Below are 15692 nucleotides of genomic sequence, written 5' to 3' on the forward strand. Positions count from 1 at the left end.
ATTATTCATAAAATATAAACATGATTGTGCAAAATATTTAGAAATATCAGTAGGTAAGAATGTAAAATTGAATGCAACGTAATCTTTCCCATTTATAGGCATTGCCACTTATTGTGTTTGCAGTCTGAGCAAGTACAAATTTTGCATTTATCAACAGACAAACAAGAATTTCAATACCTAAGAAGTTACTACGAAAATGGAACAAGGTTCTGAACTGAGGCCTGTAGTGGTGGAAGAATGAGACGGTGCTTATAGGTGGAAACAGGGAGTGGCTTGGATTAGGTATATGGAAAAAAAATCATTATGGGATAATTAATCATTGGAACAGGTTTCCCAGATGGGTTGTGGAGTCTGTGTTCTTGGAGATTTTCAAGACCCATCTGGACGAAGCCCCAGGCAATCTGGCCTGGTCTTACTTAGCTTTGGGCAGGAGGCTGGACTACATGAACTCTTTAGATTCCTTCCAATCTAATGATTCTATGATTAATAAAACCTCCTGTGTAACAGGAAATGCACAAAACAACACTGCACTTAATCACTTCTTGTATTAGTATATTTTGCAAGAACTACATTAAATATTGAGAAACCAAAATGAGCGATCAAATTAATTGTAAGGTAGGAATGCAATTTTCACTGTAATGGTTTACCCTAATTCTTCTTCGAGTTACAGAATATAAAATCAGACCAAAGCTTGTAAGTGCAGAACATGGTTCTATATATGGGTGTAAAATATTTCGTTTAAGAAAAAAATCAAATTTTTCATTTTTAAGGTTTTCAGCCTGCCTGTCTGATTTGATAGTTTTGAAGAATGAAATAATTTTTTTCCGTCAGTAGGACAAAGAATAAAAACAATCTTCTTTCTGTGAGTCCGCTTTTTCTAGTGAATTTTCCAGGGAACATGAGGATGAATACCTTACTGAATTTCATTGTGGGAAACAAAACGGTAGAGTTGCTTTTCAAAAGTGCTTTCTTTAGTCAAAGTTCCCCAAAAGACTGTTTCTGATTGACTTTCTGAGACAGTTTATTCTGGTGAAGTGCATCTTTTGTTTCCATTAGTTCAAATTACGCTGTGAGTTAAAGAGGAGGCCTTCTAGACAGCTCAGTGTAAAGTCTCCAGTAGTGATCTAGAAGACTGTTGCCTTTGATGGGTGTTATACTCATGGTATGTCCCTCCATAATAGGGTCATATTTGACTGCTGCTGTACAGTATCTATGGGTAATTCTGTGTAATTCACTGTAATGAGTATTTCCTTTCCTTTCCTTGCTATGAGAGGAGTAACTCTACTTGGGTTATTTAATTATTATTTGAGCCAAGAATCACTCCAAAACTTCAGTCTTCACTGTTACACTAGATACCTATCTAGATACTGCCATAACTTGTCCAAGAGTCTTGGTTAGCTATTAACTTTGATTGCATTCTCTTTGAGGAAAAAGTTAACTTTGGGATTTGCCATTTCCAAATTATGCCAAGGAAAATTAAACAGGTTATCTTTTACATAATAGAATCTATATACTTAAAATATTTTGGCATTCTGAGTCTGAGGTTTGCATCCAGAATTATATTCACAGAATTCTTCATAAACATCCAAAAATAGCAATAAATATCAAAAGAATGCTGAGATGTGTTTTGTTATTAGTGGTCAGAAAGAGCTGGATTTTTTTTTTCTCTCTGAATAAAATTATGTATTATATCTGAAAAGTGGTCCATTCTTGTGTTTTACATAGCCTCCCACAGTTAATGAAATTGTGTCTAGCGTGATTGCTGAATCTAGGATCCATTACAGCATAATCTTTGATTATCTGATTTCATATTTTGCATTGTTTAATAGTCCACTGATTGTGTATCTTCCATACCACTTGTGAAGCTTTAGACCATAATTTTACACAGTGTGAAACTGTGTTATTTTTTTATATTCATAGCAAGAAGAAATGATTAGACCTGACCCATATATCTCTCCAATATTGGGTACAGATTATTATTGGGGAACTTTCAACACCAAAGGCCAGTTTTCCAGTGCTTATTCTTTAGGAAAAAACAAAAAATTAGTTCTATTTGGTATTGCTTTCTGCATTGTGTTCTCTTTCTAGAGGTATTTTGGCCATGAGTTCTAATATTGCCAGATATTAGGGATTTCTATTGAAGCATCTGCTGTCAGCAGCATCAGAATTTGGCTCTGTAAACACGCAATTCCAGAGCACTCTTAACTTGACGTTGTTGGACTGTAGCTAAAATGACTACATCAATTAGCACATAATCCTAAATACCCATGTATTTGACAGAGTTTAATGGAACACCAAGAAACAGATTTACTTTTCCTGCATCAGAGGTCATTACATGGGAGATATGCTGCATTGTAATGGGGATGTAGATTGTTTTTTCAAGGCTTTCTTGCTTAAAAATTGTGAGAAAATAGGCTCTTTTGACAGGTTTTCCAATTAATCAGTATAAGCAAGCCTAGGTATGCAAATGTTGAAGACTGGTATGAGCCTTTATTCAGATCAGGAATACAAAATACACGGTTTTCTGTGTTTAAGTAAACATTTAATGGTGTATTTAAAAAATTCAAGATTATATAGTAAAATATGAATGTAAACGAATAAATTTTGAGTCAGACGATATGAGTAAGATTCTAGATTCTAGCACACCCATCTGCTTTCATGATGAATATTCATTAAAACTGGACAAAAATGGACACATAAAAAAGTGTCAGTTTTGGAAAACTATCACAGTAATTAAAAATATTTTTTATCACTAAATTGTCCACTATTTCTTTAAAAAAAAAAAAACACTTTAGTCCAAAGATCTGGGAAAGAAAATGATATGATGATGAACTGCAAGGTCAAGAGTAAGTTAAACACAAAAATGCCTGTGGTCTATGTACTTCCCATTCATGTTAACTGACCAAGTGTGCTGGTTTCAACTGGGATAGATGCAGGTCAGGTGTAGATCATCCTCACAGTGCGTAGGAAGAGTTTTGATTGGAGTATCTGCTTATGTGTAAGCCTGTAACATTTTTATTGGTGTTCAGTCCATGTAAACATGAAAGTATGTAAACAAAAAGAGTCCGAACCTGAGAAAAGCCTTGGACCTTTACTTCTTTGCAAAGTAGACACACCTGCTATGTGAAGTATGTCTGCAAGTAAGCAAGTATGGGGGGGGAAAGTAAGCATCTGGCTTGCTGCAAGAATGACATAATTTGTTAAAAATATAGTCTGCTTTAAACCTATGGCTCTGCCAGAAAGTGGAAAAGAGGGAAAGACTTCTATCTAAGTCATGCCCGATCCCTCCCTGAGCTCCTCCTAGGGCAGTGCACATCACACGCAGCACGCTTCACTTGTGTCTGTATGCGTAAAGACACAGCCAGCCCTGCGGTTACGTACGGAATGTTGTGTAAGATAAAAGGCTTAGGACTGTTACAAAAAGATGGCAGGCTGGAGGCCTGAAGCACAGAATGAATATGGTACAGCCAGACAAATCTTCATTTCATTTAATATAATTCAATTCTGACTATATTGGCAAGCTTTTTGAGCTTGACGTTGCAAAAAACCCTCACTTTTGGTTAACTTTTCGGTATAGTTGAAGGAAAAGATATTGTTAAAAAATGTTTGCGTGATTTTTTTTTCCAATTTTCTTAAAAAGAAATTTTGTTTACTTAACACTAATATATACGATGGGACTACTCACATGAGTGAATTTATTTGGAAGTATCAGTTTTCACAGTGTGCGGTCTTCTGAAATCAACTGACTATCTGAATTGAAGGTCATTGGGAGGTGTATTGTTTTCTTCTCTGATTTATGCATTGATTCTATTCTGGCTTTTCTGTGAAGACACTGAACAAAATGAAACTAGAGCTTTCAGACTTAAGCTTTATGTGTCCTTTTTGAAGGTAGCTGTGGAAATTTAAAACCTTCACTCTTTCTTCCTTACTTTTTTCCTCTTCATTTTGATTAGCAGTCTGAACACGCAATCATAAATTATCAATTTAATCTGAAGTTCAACTCATCTCTTTACATGAAGTAAATGATTCTCCAAAGACAATGGTTCCATTATCTTCCAAGAAATTAATTCTCATTAGTAAAAAAAAAAGTTCTTTTTTTTGTTGTTGTTGTTAGACAGATGGGATCTACAGTTGCAAAACCACTGTTCCAGAGTGCTAGAAACTTTTTAAAAATTATTTTTGTGCACAGTTAAGACCCATTCTTAGATAAGCCCTTTAAATTATATTTTTATGCACAAACTAAATATCATAACTAACATGCCTGTTTAACTCTCTGAACCCATGAATCATCTATCAGGACTTATTTCTGATGGCAATTAGTAATTTTGATAAACTATTACTGAAAGCAAACCAGCTCACTGTAGCATGGGAGGAGAAAAGAACATTAATGGCTCCTTATGGCTTTCCAATATTGGTGTTGTATTTGCATCATTTTTGTGAACTCTTTTCCTCATTGTGGTGCTTTTTATTTTTTCCACTGTCATACCACACAACAATTATTAGTGACATCTTAGTGATATCCTCTGCACCTTTTCAAAATGTACAACAAATTCCAAGCCAGGTAATACTTTGGCATCGGTCAGAAATGATCGGTCAGTGTGTTGATGATCTCAGTCCTACAACAAGGAGCGATCATTCCCCTTTCACAAAACCGCAATTCTGATGCATTTTGCACATGGTCTCATAAAGTTTGAAGAGTAAGCAGGAATGAAGACTCTTTAATAGGTTAGATAGCTGAGGCTGTTGCTTAAAACGTGTCCTGTCATCACCTGCCATGTGTAACGTATCTCTAATTGCAACAATATGTATAAGAGGAACACAATCAATTATATTTACAACTATAATCTGTGGAACTCAGTACCAAACTGGAATATTTGAGTTAGTAATGATACTATGAAACCTCCCCACATAATTAACTTAAATTTTCAGCAGGCATTGACTCATTTTGGAACCCCCCTACAAATAAATACGTGTAATCGGTTGAACAATATTTTTTAACATTTTCATCAGCTTCAAAGTAATAGAGGAGAACAAAATGGAGTTTGATTACAAGTAGCAGAAAAATATTTCGAAGTGGTAATATATGTGAGTCTGAAGTTTGATTACAGAATGTATTTATATCTTTCTGACAATGATCAAAATTTTCCTAGATGGTTTTCTTTAAATGGATATACTCTTAATCTTTATAAATGATGATAACCTCTGTAAGATGCATCATTCTGAAAAATGCAGGAATTCTGAAGAAGTTGTCTAATTACCAGAACATATAGGATCAAAACACTTAATTAAAAAATAATGCCATCATCTTTTCCTCTGAAGGAAAACTTTCCATTACTTCTGATAGGCACTAGGTACGCCTGTGTCTCTGAAGATTAAAACTTGGTTTCAAAACTCCAAGCATCAAATCTTGATTTATAAATAAAAAATGACAAAGTGGGAACATTAGATGTATTTACTAATACTTCTTGGTTTACCACAAAAAAAGAATAGGGATGGGAGGGTAGAGGAAGCTTTTATTAATGGCATGAACCCATGAGATGAATTTATTATGCTGTTACTGAGTGGTACTATTCAATTGCTACGTGTTCCACATAGTGGTGTATAATTTGGGTACGAGAAAACAGTACTGCAAAACTTAAGTGGGAGAAGAAAAAGATGCACATCTCAAAAAGATCCATTGTATTACATAATTTCAGAAGTTCCAGTAAGTAACCAGAGGAGTAAATCACGAATTTTGCCAATCCAGTAGCTATTGAGGCAAAGCAATTATGGGGGAAGTAGTATGGTTTTCCTTTCCAAGAGCCACAAGATTTCCTAGTTTTTTAAACTCAAAGTTTTTTGTCTGTCATTGCATATATATCAGAGAAAAGGAAGTGTAAGTCAAGTGAATGGATAAAGGTGGAACTAAAAAAGACCTGTAAATACTTTGGAATTCCAAATCCGCATCATGGCCATTCAGCACAAATGGAATTTGAAAATCCTGAGAGGTTAGCGTTCACAGTGGCTGTTTCAGAATCCATCAAATCAGCAGGATTATAATAAACTCTCAGTGCAGCACTTGTTACTTCTTTTCTACATTTAGTTCAGGAACAATCTAAGAATAAATCAGATGAGTATAAAATGCTTTGTTGTGTGGTTAGAGTTCAAAGAGAAAGTAGCCCGAGCATAAATGATCAAACTGAATATAAACAGACACCCCAAAATCTTGTTGAATTTTTTTTGTTTAGAATATCTACGTTAAAGGTACTATTACTGAAATCCATGCAAGTTTTACCACTGAAGTAGAAAAGGGCTTGATAGACAGAACCTAGCTTAAAAATTGATCACTTCACACACAGCCTGAAGAATTCAGTCCATTTTGAGGATAGATTAGGAATGTTTTAATTTTTAGATGCTACTGGTTTTTTATATATTGTTTACTTCCAAGATTTGGAGTCCTTTATCTTTAAGATTTTTTTTTTCTTTTTTTTTTCAGTTTCATCTTCAGTTATCTTTTAGGTGGTCCTTCACCTAAAAATGAAATGTAGGACAAAAATAGTATTACCTTACATAAGAGATTGTCCTTACATGGGCAATAGCAGACTTTAGGAGCTATGTAGGCCTTGTGCTGACATTGATTTTTGGGGTAAATTTCATAATATGCAAGTGATCTTCTAACTCTGATTAGTTTACAGTTGCTCAACTAAGTATAGGAGATACAATTTCTATTGTAATGTATTTATGTGAACAAATGCAAAATTCAATACCTGCAATTACACGCCCACATGATTTTGAAATTCAGTCTTCTTGAAGATTCGTGTCAGTAAAACTTAACTGCATGAATCTTTGTAGAGAGAAAATCAAAAATGAATTTGTGTATGTGTCTCCAGAAAACTTCAGTGGAAATCAAGAGTGGATATACATGGTTCTCTCTTAGCATTTCCTTATAACTTCTTGTGGTTTTTTCCCAACTTTAAAAACACTCAACCACTGTGATGAAAAAAAAAAAAGCATACTTGTGGGGCTCTACAGTCATGTGATATATATATTCTGACCATATATACATTCTGGCTATCTATCAAAACATAAAAACCCCCAGACAGTAGTTTTCTGAGCTTAAAGAATATATGCGACATCTGGCAGGCTGACTTTAAAGGATTAAGGTGTAGAGAAACAAAGGTAGCATGAGAGAGACATCTTTGATTTATTCATTGCTTTGTAATGCAACAATACAAGCAAAGTAAGCAAGCAATTTTTATATAAGTAATAAGTAAACATTTTCTATTTAAAAAGAAGATTAAATGCTGTTTTTTACTAAGGATTTGTGCCTGCTACCTACCTCTCCACTGAAATTTTTAATCTTTTTTACATTGGCTTTCCTGTGGAAACTAATCAATCTTAAGTTCATCTCAGGAGACAGATTCAAAAGCTTGAATTCTGTGCCTGTTTTTGATGTGGTGAGTGGTAATCCAGTTAGATTTCTGTTTCTACTTGCTGAATTTAAGCCTTATCAATGTTATGACTGCTGAATAAACATCTTGACATCTTTACCAGTTAGTCTGACGATTTTTACCTGTTAGTTCTCAAATAGTTCTGTTTATATGAGGGAGTTCAAATAGAACATTTCAGTCAATCCTTTGGAAAAAGCCTTGACTCACCGCAGCTCACTTTGTTATTGGTTTTCAGGTTTATTGAAATGGTCCTACGTTTTCCTGAGCATACCATGCTGTTATCTGTGTCGTTACAGGGTCACATCTTCAGCTTCATTCATTGGCAACGTAGACAACATTACTTTCCAATTTCTGAAGATGATGGAGTTCCTGCATGTTATAAAAAGCTTCTCAAGTTTGTGTCACAAACCTTCTGAAAAAGGGACTGGAGCTCGATAGTAAGCTGTAATTGTAAACATAAATAAGTAGTTTCTGTAATATTTAACCTTGTGGTACCCTTATTAATGTGATATATAAATCAGGTTTTACCTTGATTGAATTGCTGGGGATACATAATGATCCCACCTTGAAAATAATCTAAATTGGTATTCTGCTCATGGAATAAAGTAGTATACTTTTTAATTATAATCTAAACCTGTATCTCTCACATTTAATTCCTTTTGTACCTTTTAATGAAGCATGCTCTATCACAAAAAATACTATCTAACACTGATGAAAGAGTAATTAATCTATAGCTAGAAAACACAACAAAATTAACTTGTAAACACTAGGTAAATTGTATTTCTTTCATGATATGGATATGAAAGTGAATTCAGCATCACTGTAATGATAACGTGTAATGAAGTCAATTTTTTAACAAAATAATATATTACTTAGACGTCAGCATTAGAAATGCGGATTTATGGAACTCCATTCAATATGTCAGCTTTAACAAATATTTTGGCACACCTGCAGCCACTGTACAGTTTTCCAAATTAATCTGTAATATATGGCTTTTCGGCAGTGGCTACAACAAAAGGGCCTGTTGCTGCCTTTTGTAACATGCTAAAAAGGTCAACAACTACATAAACAGCTGAAAGAAAATAGCATTTAATATACTTTATTAAAACTTACTATTCTCAGGCTAACAGGGAAAATCTGATAATGACTGGGCAGCTTGTATACTCTAATGTTTCTTAATTAATTGCTGGCTTATTGTTATCTGGTATGTCCCTTTTCTCTTCCAGATCTGTTCCATCCACACGGCATTGTTTTTGCAATTATATTGCCCTTGTGAGCCCTTTGTGGCATGATCCATCATTTTTCATTTCACTTTCAGTGCCTGATGGTTAGAGCTGGCTTTGAGATGCTCCTGTAATAGAAAATACTTTCTTATTGTTCTTATTGCATGAAAAATTCTGAAAACTCCTTATTTGTATAAAACTCACGTGTTCTATCACGTCAATTCATGTATGTTGCAGTGGGCCTGGAGGGGGATTCAGTTGGACACTGGGGTTAACCTAGAAACAAATATATCGTAAAAAACCCAGTCCTACCTGAGATTTACAGGGTCTGCTGGGCTATATGGAAACTGGACTATCACAAGATGGAAGGAAAAGTGGGGAAATATACATGAGAGGGAGAGAGTGAGTTGTTTTATTGGAGAAGGTAACACTTTCCCACAGCAGAAAAGTTCACGTAAAGTTTATGTATGTATGGAAACGTTTCTTTCTCAAAGAACAATCTAGCATATTTTTACTCTCTTAGGACCCATATCTAGAGTGTTAGGGAATATGTGAGCACATGTTCCTCTTTCATGTGAGGGTAGAGTTCCCTCTGAATCCAAAAGGTTTCTTTGTTTCTTTTACTCTGAATGCAGTGAAGAGTCATGGGAATTTTGCTATGAATCTGTTTTACAGCTATTGACGGACAAACAGTTCTTTTGTTATCTTTCCACTGAGGGTCTGATTCTTTGTTGCACCAGCAGAAATTAGGGCTGATGCATTATTCTTGCATGCACGCTTTCCTCCTCACTGTAACTGGTTAAATCACATACCATCTGCTTGCCTGCCAGGTCTGATCCGTGTGGTACACATGGAGGACTGGGATTCAGACCACCAGCCTTCACATCCTCTTCTCAGAGAGAGAGAGAGAAAATATGGCTCCTTATATGTTTTTAGTACAGATTCTGTTCTTCCATTCCTGTCTGTAAGGGACTGATTAGAAGACCAGAGAAAGTAATTTTGAAAGGCTGCCAGCTTCTCTTCAGAGGTGAATAAACGTTTGAGTGGTGCAATGGTCTCAGAAAATCACTGCAGTCTGCTCACTCTGTACCACAGGTGGTTTCTCCATGTTTTTTTCTTTGGGGGGAAAAAGGGAGGATATTATCTTTTAAATAGTTTGTGCTACATTGGATTCTGCTGTATGGGGCACATTATAGATACACAAAAATGGCTAGACCTACAGTCCTTGAAAGCCAAAACCCAGAGGCTGGAGAGGCTGAAGTAATTTCCTGGATTTGTCATTTTATTTAAGCTGTAAACACCTTCACAGCTCTGCTTTTTATTTCACAGAAACTTTTCAGTGTATTCAGAATTTAGCAGCTTGGTTTTCCAAGGTTAGAAACTAAGGAGAATTGTTAATCTCAGTTTGCTCTATGTCCTCACAGTCATAAACTAGGACTGGGTTGGAGTCTGAGTCCTGGTCATGTTCCCATTGTACTTCATGTTTTATGCTCCCCGTGATCAGTAACTAAACCAGGTGAGTGGCTGCATGGCTGGGGTACTGCCATACTACGTGAAAGATAAACTTTCTGACTGAGACATAGGTCTGTGTTGTTACAGCTTCCTATGACTGCAGAAAGCCACTTAGCTTCCCTGTAAGTGAATTCCCTCACTATAAGATGAGGTTCAATAGGACATCTTAACCTCAGAGGAATATTGTAAAGACAACTACTTGCAGATTTTTGAGGTGATATTACAGCAACAAATGCCATGTAAGTAACTAAGAATCACCCTATGAATGCTGTACCATCAAAGTCTTTTGATGCCTACAGTTTTTCTTGTATTCAAAGTAATGATCTTTTCATTCTGGGAAACCCATTAAGCTTCATTATCTCAAGTCATAGAATCATAGAAAATGTTGTGTTAGAAGGGACCTTTAAAGGTCATCTAGTCCAACCCCCCTGCAGTAAGCAGGGACATCTTTAAGTAGATCAGGTTGCTCAGAGCCTCATCCAGCCTGGCCTTGAATGCCTCCAGGGATGGGGCCTCCACCACCTCTCTGGCCAACGTGTGCCAGTGTCTCACCACCCTCATTGTAAAGAACTTCATCCTAATGTCTAATCTAAACCTGCCCTGCTCTAGTTTAAAACCATTGCCCCTCGTCCTATCGCTACATGCCCTCGCAAACAGCCCCTCCCCAGCTTTCTTATAGGCCCCCTTTAGGTACTGGAAGGGGCTATAAGGTCTCCCTGGAGCCTTCTCTTCTCCAGGCTGAACAATCCCAGCTCTCTCAGCCTGTCTTCATAGGATAGGTGCTCCAGCCCTCGGATCATCTTCATGGCCCTCCTCTGGACCCGCTCCAACAGGTCCATGTCCTTCTTGTGCTGAGGGCTCCAGAGCCGGACACAGCACTCCAGGTGGGGTCTCACGAGAGCAGAGTAGAGGGGCAGAATCCCCTCTCTGGATCTGCTGGCCATGCTTCTTTTGATGCAGCCCAGGATGTGATTGGCCTTCTGGGCTGCAAGCCCACATTGTTGGCTCATGTCCAGCTTTTCACCCACGAGTACCCCAAGTCCTTTTCCACAGGGCTGCTCTCTATCACATCATCCCCCAGCCTGTATTAATAACAAGGATTGTCCCAACAGGTGTCCTACTGTAGGTGCTTGCCTTGTGAGTGTCCTGTGAGAGGTAATGAATGGTTTTGTATTTTGTGAGCAAAACTACACGCCCACTTATATACAAAGTTTGAATGTCCTCCAGAACTTCAGTTCAGCTGCGAGGAGTGGCTTCATCAAGCAAACCATGCAAATTGAGGAGGAAGAAAGTGGATAAGAGAAATAAGAATGAGGGGCTATATATGTAGCACAAGAACACAACTGAAAGCCCACAATGAATACAGTTTCATTAAGATGCTAAAGCAAACTTCCAGCCAAATCAACTAAAATAAACAGGTATCAGTATGATACATGACTATGTTTTGAAAAATGAGCTCTTAACAAAAATCAGTAGGAAGCCTTTACGGTGAAAAGATAATTTGATCATGAAAAATGCCTCTAGTAACTGTTTCATGGAAAGGCCGTTTTGTTAGTCTGACTTCTTGTCTAGCAGCTGAGGATACTTAAGTAAACCACTTTAATTTGTCAAAGTTATGTTCTTCCAAACTTTGTGGGTTTATATGCTGCTCTGCCAAATATCTGGATGGACTTAAATTTTTTTTTTTTTTTTTTGCATTATAGCACAGTATTCTAGGTAATCAGAAAAAGTAGTGAAGGAGGATTTCTATATTAATCACTTTACAGAACACTTTTCTTTTTAAAACTACTTAGTCTGTTTTGGTCTGAGCATTTGTGATTTGCTAAAAATCCTTCAACCACAGTGGGAGTTTTGGTGATGCAAAGACTGCAGAACTGGAATGTCATTTTTTTCAGTGGCTTTGTAAAATGTAAAATTGGAATGAGAGTCTGGATGAAAATAATATCCCTGGTCCTTCTGTCATTACATGAGGAAGCTACAGTCTTTCAAATGTGTTTCTGTCCATAGTATGCTGCCTAAGGTCTTGTCTTTTAAAGACTAAAATAAACAAGAATTTTGGAGATACCACTATTAATATTGCTGCAACAGTTATCCTTGAATGGGTTGGTTTGAAGTAAGATGTGCTTCTTGTAGCCCTAGCGAACTCATAAGGCAACAGCCTTATGATTGTGCTTATGTTGATTATAATTGGATTGCCAATTGCTGCCAGGTCATACTAACTGCATCACTAAAAACCAGATTTCTGTTAGTTTACTCTTGTACTTGGATCAGACTCAAAGTTTCTGAGGATTTCTTCTTTTCTCCAATCATACTTAGCCCACACAGGGTTTCTCATGTAATGCATACGGAGTTGTCCATAATGACTTCCTTCCTCTCTGTTGAATTTCTGAATACATCATCTTTGGAGTCACTGCTCTCTCTCCTTTTTGTACCAGTTCATTCTCCACAGTCAATCTGTATTTTCATTCCTTGCGTTCATGACCACAGCCGGAATTTATTTCTGTGACATCTTGATCCACGATTTCTTTTAAAAGGTTCACCACATCATTGCTCTGCTTCTCTCTGCTTGCTTCTGTACATCAGTAAATGCTGTGGGATCATGTGACGTTTCCTTCAAGACTTTCTATTATACGGCATCTTGTTCTTCTAAAACTGTACAAGAAATGGTCTCCCAGGGAACCTTTTTTTTTGGCCCTTATTTTACTCTCTGGGTTGTATCTCGGCACATATGTCTTTTTATGATCTCTGTGTATCTGTGAATTAGACAGTGTCATAAATAGGAAGTGAACTAGAAGAGGATAACATAGCCACAAGCTAGAAGAGGAAAACAAAACACCAAAGCAATGAAGTATCATTGTGGATACTCTGTGATAGGGGATGAAATGGAAAAACATCAACTCCAATGCACAAAAATGCTTTTTGTACATTAAAGTTTGCAGGCACAATTAGTGTATTTTATTAGACTGGGAAATGGTTGGGAAAATAGACAGAGGCACATAAACTCTTTCACAGGCATATTTTTTAAAAAAAAACTTCCCATTTTCTTTTAGATATGGTACAATTATTTTATCTAATACTACCTCACCATTCTAAATCTTGCTTTACTGAGATCCTTAGGCTACCATACAAATGCTGTAGCAGGCAACACTATAACAGAATACTGTTGGCGTGTGAGAAATCTTTAATATTTTGAATCATAAATCAATTTCAGCCAAGAGATATGGAGAGAGAATCAAATCCTGGGTTAAAAAAAGAGGTGGTAGACTGTAGGCACTTGACAGACTGGACTGGGGAGGAGTCACCCTTTGTACATTTTGCCAACAAAATTGGCACTTGTGTCTTCACTAGGAAAAGAGCTGTGCCCTCAGTTTGTGTAAATTTGCAAGTTAATGTAACACAAAAGCCAACTGTGCTGTGCCCTAGAAGTTCTGCCACCTGCTCTGTATCAGATGCAATACAGGTCCTATAAATGCTGTGTGGTTTTATGGTTGGCAGTTTCTGTCGAGGGCAGAATAAGCACGTGGGAGCTTCTGTGAATGAACTGTGCTATGAAGCTAAGGCAGTTTATTTTTAAGGGAGTCAGCAAGTCAAACATACTAAAACCTATCTGTCGAAAGCGCTATCTTTGAGCAACTTTGTAGCCAAGGAGGACAAATCTGTGAGTCCTTTCAGAAATGAAGCCCTAGGAATGCCAGTCTTCAAATATTTGTAAGAGTGCTAGTAGCTGTGATACCCGAGTCGTTCATTGCTCAAGGCGAAGCCAAAAAGTGAATCACAGAGGACAGGCTCACAATGTTGAATGCAAGAGCAAAACAAAATATTTCTTTAATACAGGAATTATGCTGATGCTTACTATGAATACTTAAAAGTATTCCTTTTATTTCTTCTTGTTTTTTTGTTTTTTTTTTTTTTGTTCTGAAAATCCTAATCCCAAGCACAACTGCAGACAGAAACTGCCTTGCTACAGGTAGGCCAGACTTCTGTTTCTGCGTTTTTTTCATGCAGGAGTGACTTCCACTGGTCCAGTCAGAGTTTATAATAAAGCAGCCCTGGTGCAGCTTAATGTGCCTCACTTAAAGTGTATCTGTTCCTTAACTGCGTGAAAATAATATCCGTCCTGTAAAAAAGAATATGCAGTTGTCATTCCTAGTAGTCCTCCTTACTGCGCATTAGGACCCATCCACTTCTTACAAATCTATTGTGAATGTGGTAACTTATAGTACGTCCACAGGGTCTCTTAGCCTTGGGTTGTTTCTAATTTTGATACCACTTCTCTTTTTCATGAGTGGGTTTCAAAGACAGCTGATATTGTCACTAATACTCTCGCTTCCCATGTAAGCAATATATGTTGTATTTTAAAATACGTTCACACCAAGAGGAGAAATCTACAGTTTCATGAAGGTAGCTTCTCATTTTCTGTTTTCATAGCCTATTTTCTGGATAGCTGTATTGCCAGTTCTGTTACCCTGCTGTGCTGGTTTCAAAGAGCTATAGCACAATTTCTTGGGAAAAGTCTTGAAGCCTTGCTATATTTTCACTGTGGCATTTCAGTCTTTTTGGTTTAGTCTGTACAGCTGTATTTTTCTTCTCATGATTTGCTGTTTGGTGCAGTAAAAGTATTCTTTTGCAGATATAACGGATCTCAAGAGTATCCTTTGGGTGAGGATGAACTTTATCAGATAAAGGTTTCAACTGTCTTCATCTGCTTTTGTTAGTATGGAGATAGCTATTTGTAGTTATTTTTTGTTGAGGTCCATTGAAATGTCAAAGGTGTGTAAAACATCCTCTTATGACTTATAAGCTCACCATGAACAGTTGAAAAAAATTGAAAATTGAATCGGTATTATTCTTTGCTTGAATGTGATACTTGACTATTGTACTGCTGAGTTAAGCTACTTAAAAACAGAGAGTAATAGCATCCTTGATGACTAAATAAAACAGTTAAATGTTATCTGTCCTTGTCATGATGTGTCAATTCCCTTCAAAAATAATGCTATCGAAGAGGCTGTAGAAGTAAAACTTGAGATTTCCAGTGTCGCCAACGCATTAAATGAAGCATTAGTAGAACTGTGGCTGTGGGTAATACGAAATGAAGATTTAGCATTAAAAAAAGTTTTATTAGGAGGCTAACCTAAAGGGAAGAAGACTTGCTGTAACCGAGGAAGAATCTGAGGATAAGAGGTAAGGGTGGAAAGAGCCCAATCATTACATGATTTATATCCCTAGGGAATTACATTTTGCCAGAGAGATGAAAAGGGAGTTTAATTATGGAAAACAAGCAGTAGACAGAATAGGTTTAAGTGCTGGTCATTTTAGGAAAGCAGAAAAAAAAGTGCTTACTAAAAGAACTGTATACTTTTGCAAAACAGGAACTTCTTTGATTACTGGCAAGGAGAAAAGTTTGGCACACATATTATGTTTTTCTAAGGTAGGGTTTCTTCCCAGGATTTTCTGATACGTGCTGTCAGAAAAACAGGGCACTTTTGTTCATATTTGGAAGATGTTGTTTCTAAATCCTGCCTTTCAG

General features: G+C 36.8%; 1 long non-coding RNA gene across 2 annotated transcripts in view; it reads left to right on the forward strand.

Annotated features, from left to right (window-relative positions):
- The window catches only part of LOC141742846 (uncharacterized), a 69050-nt gene extending 53941 nt beyond the window's left edge, over positions 1-15109 (forward strand). The window contains exons 4-5 of one of the 2 annotated variants that reach the window (XR_012586896.1): positions 7727-7867; positions 8657-15109. This is a non-coding gene — a long non-coding RNA (uncharacterized LOC141742846). Of the gene's footprint in view, positions 1-7726; positions 8058-8656 lie in introns of those variants that run through there. The other variant, XR_012586895.1, reaches the window with a different exon arrangement.
- The last annotated feature ends 583 nt before the right edge of the window (positions 15110-15692 follow it).

The sequence above is a fragment of the Larus michahellis genome, chromosome 4 (assembly GCF_964199755.1).
Source record: "Larus michahellis chromosome 4, bLarMic1.1, whole genome shotgun sequence".
NCBI classification, from domain to species: Eukaryota; Metazoa; Chordata; class Aves; order Charadriiformes; family Laridae; genus Larus; species Larus michahellis.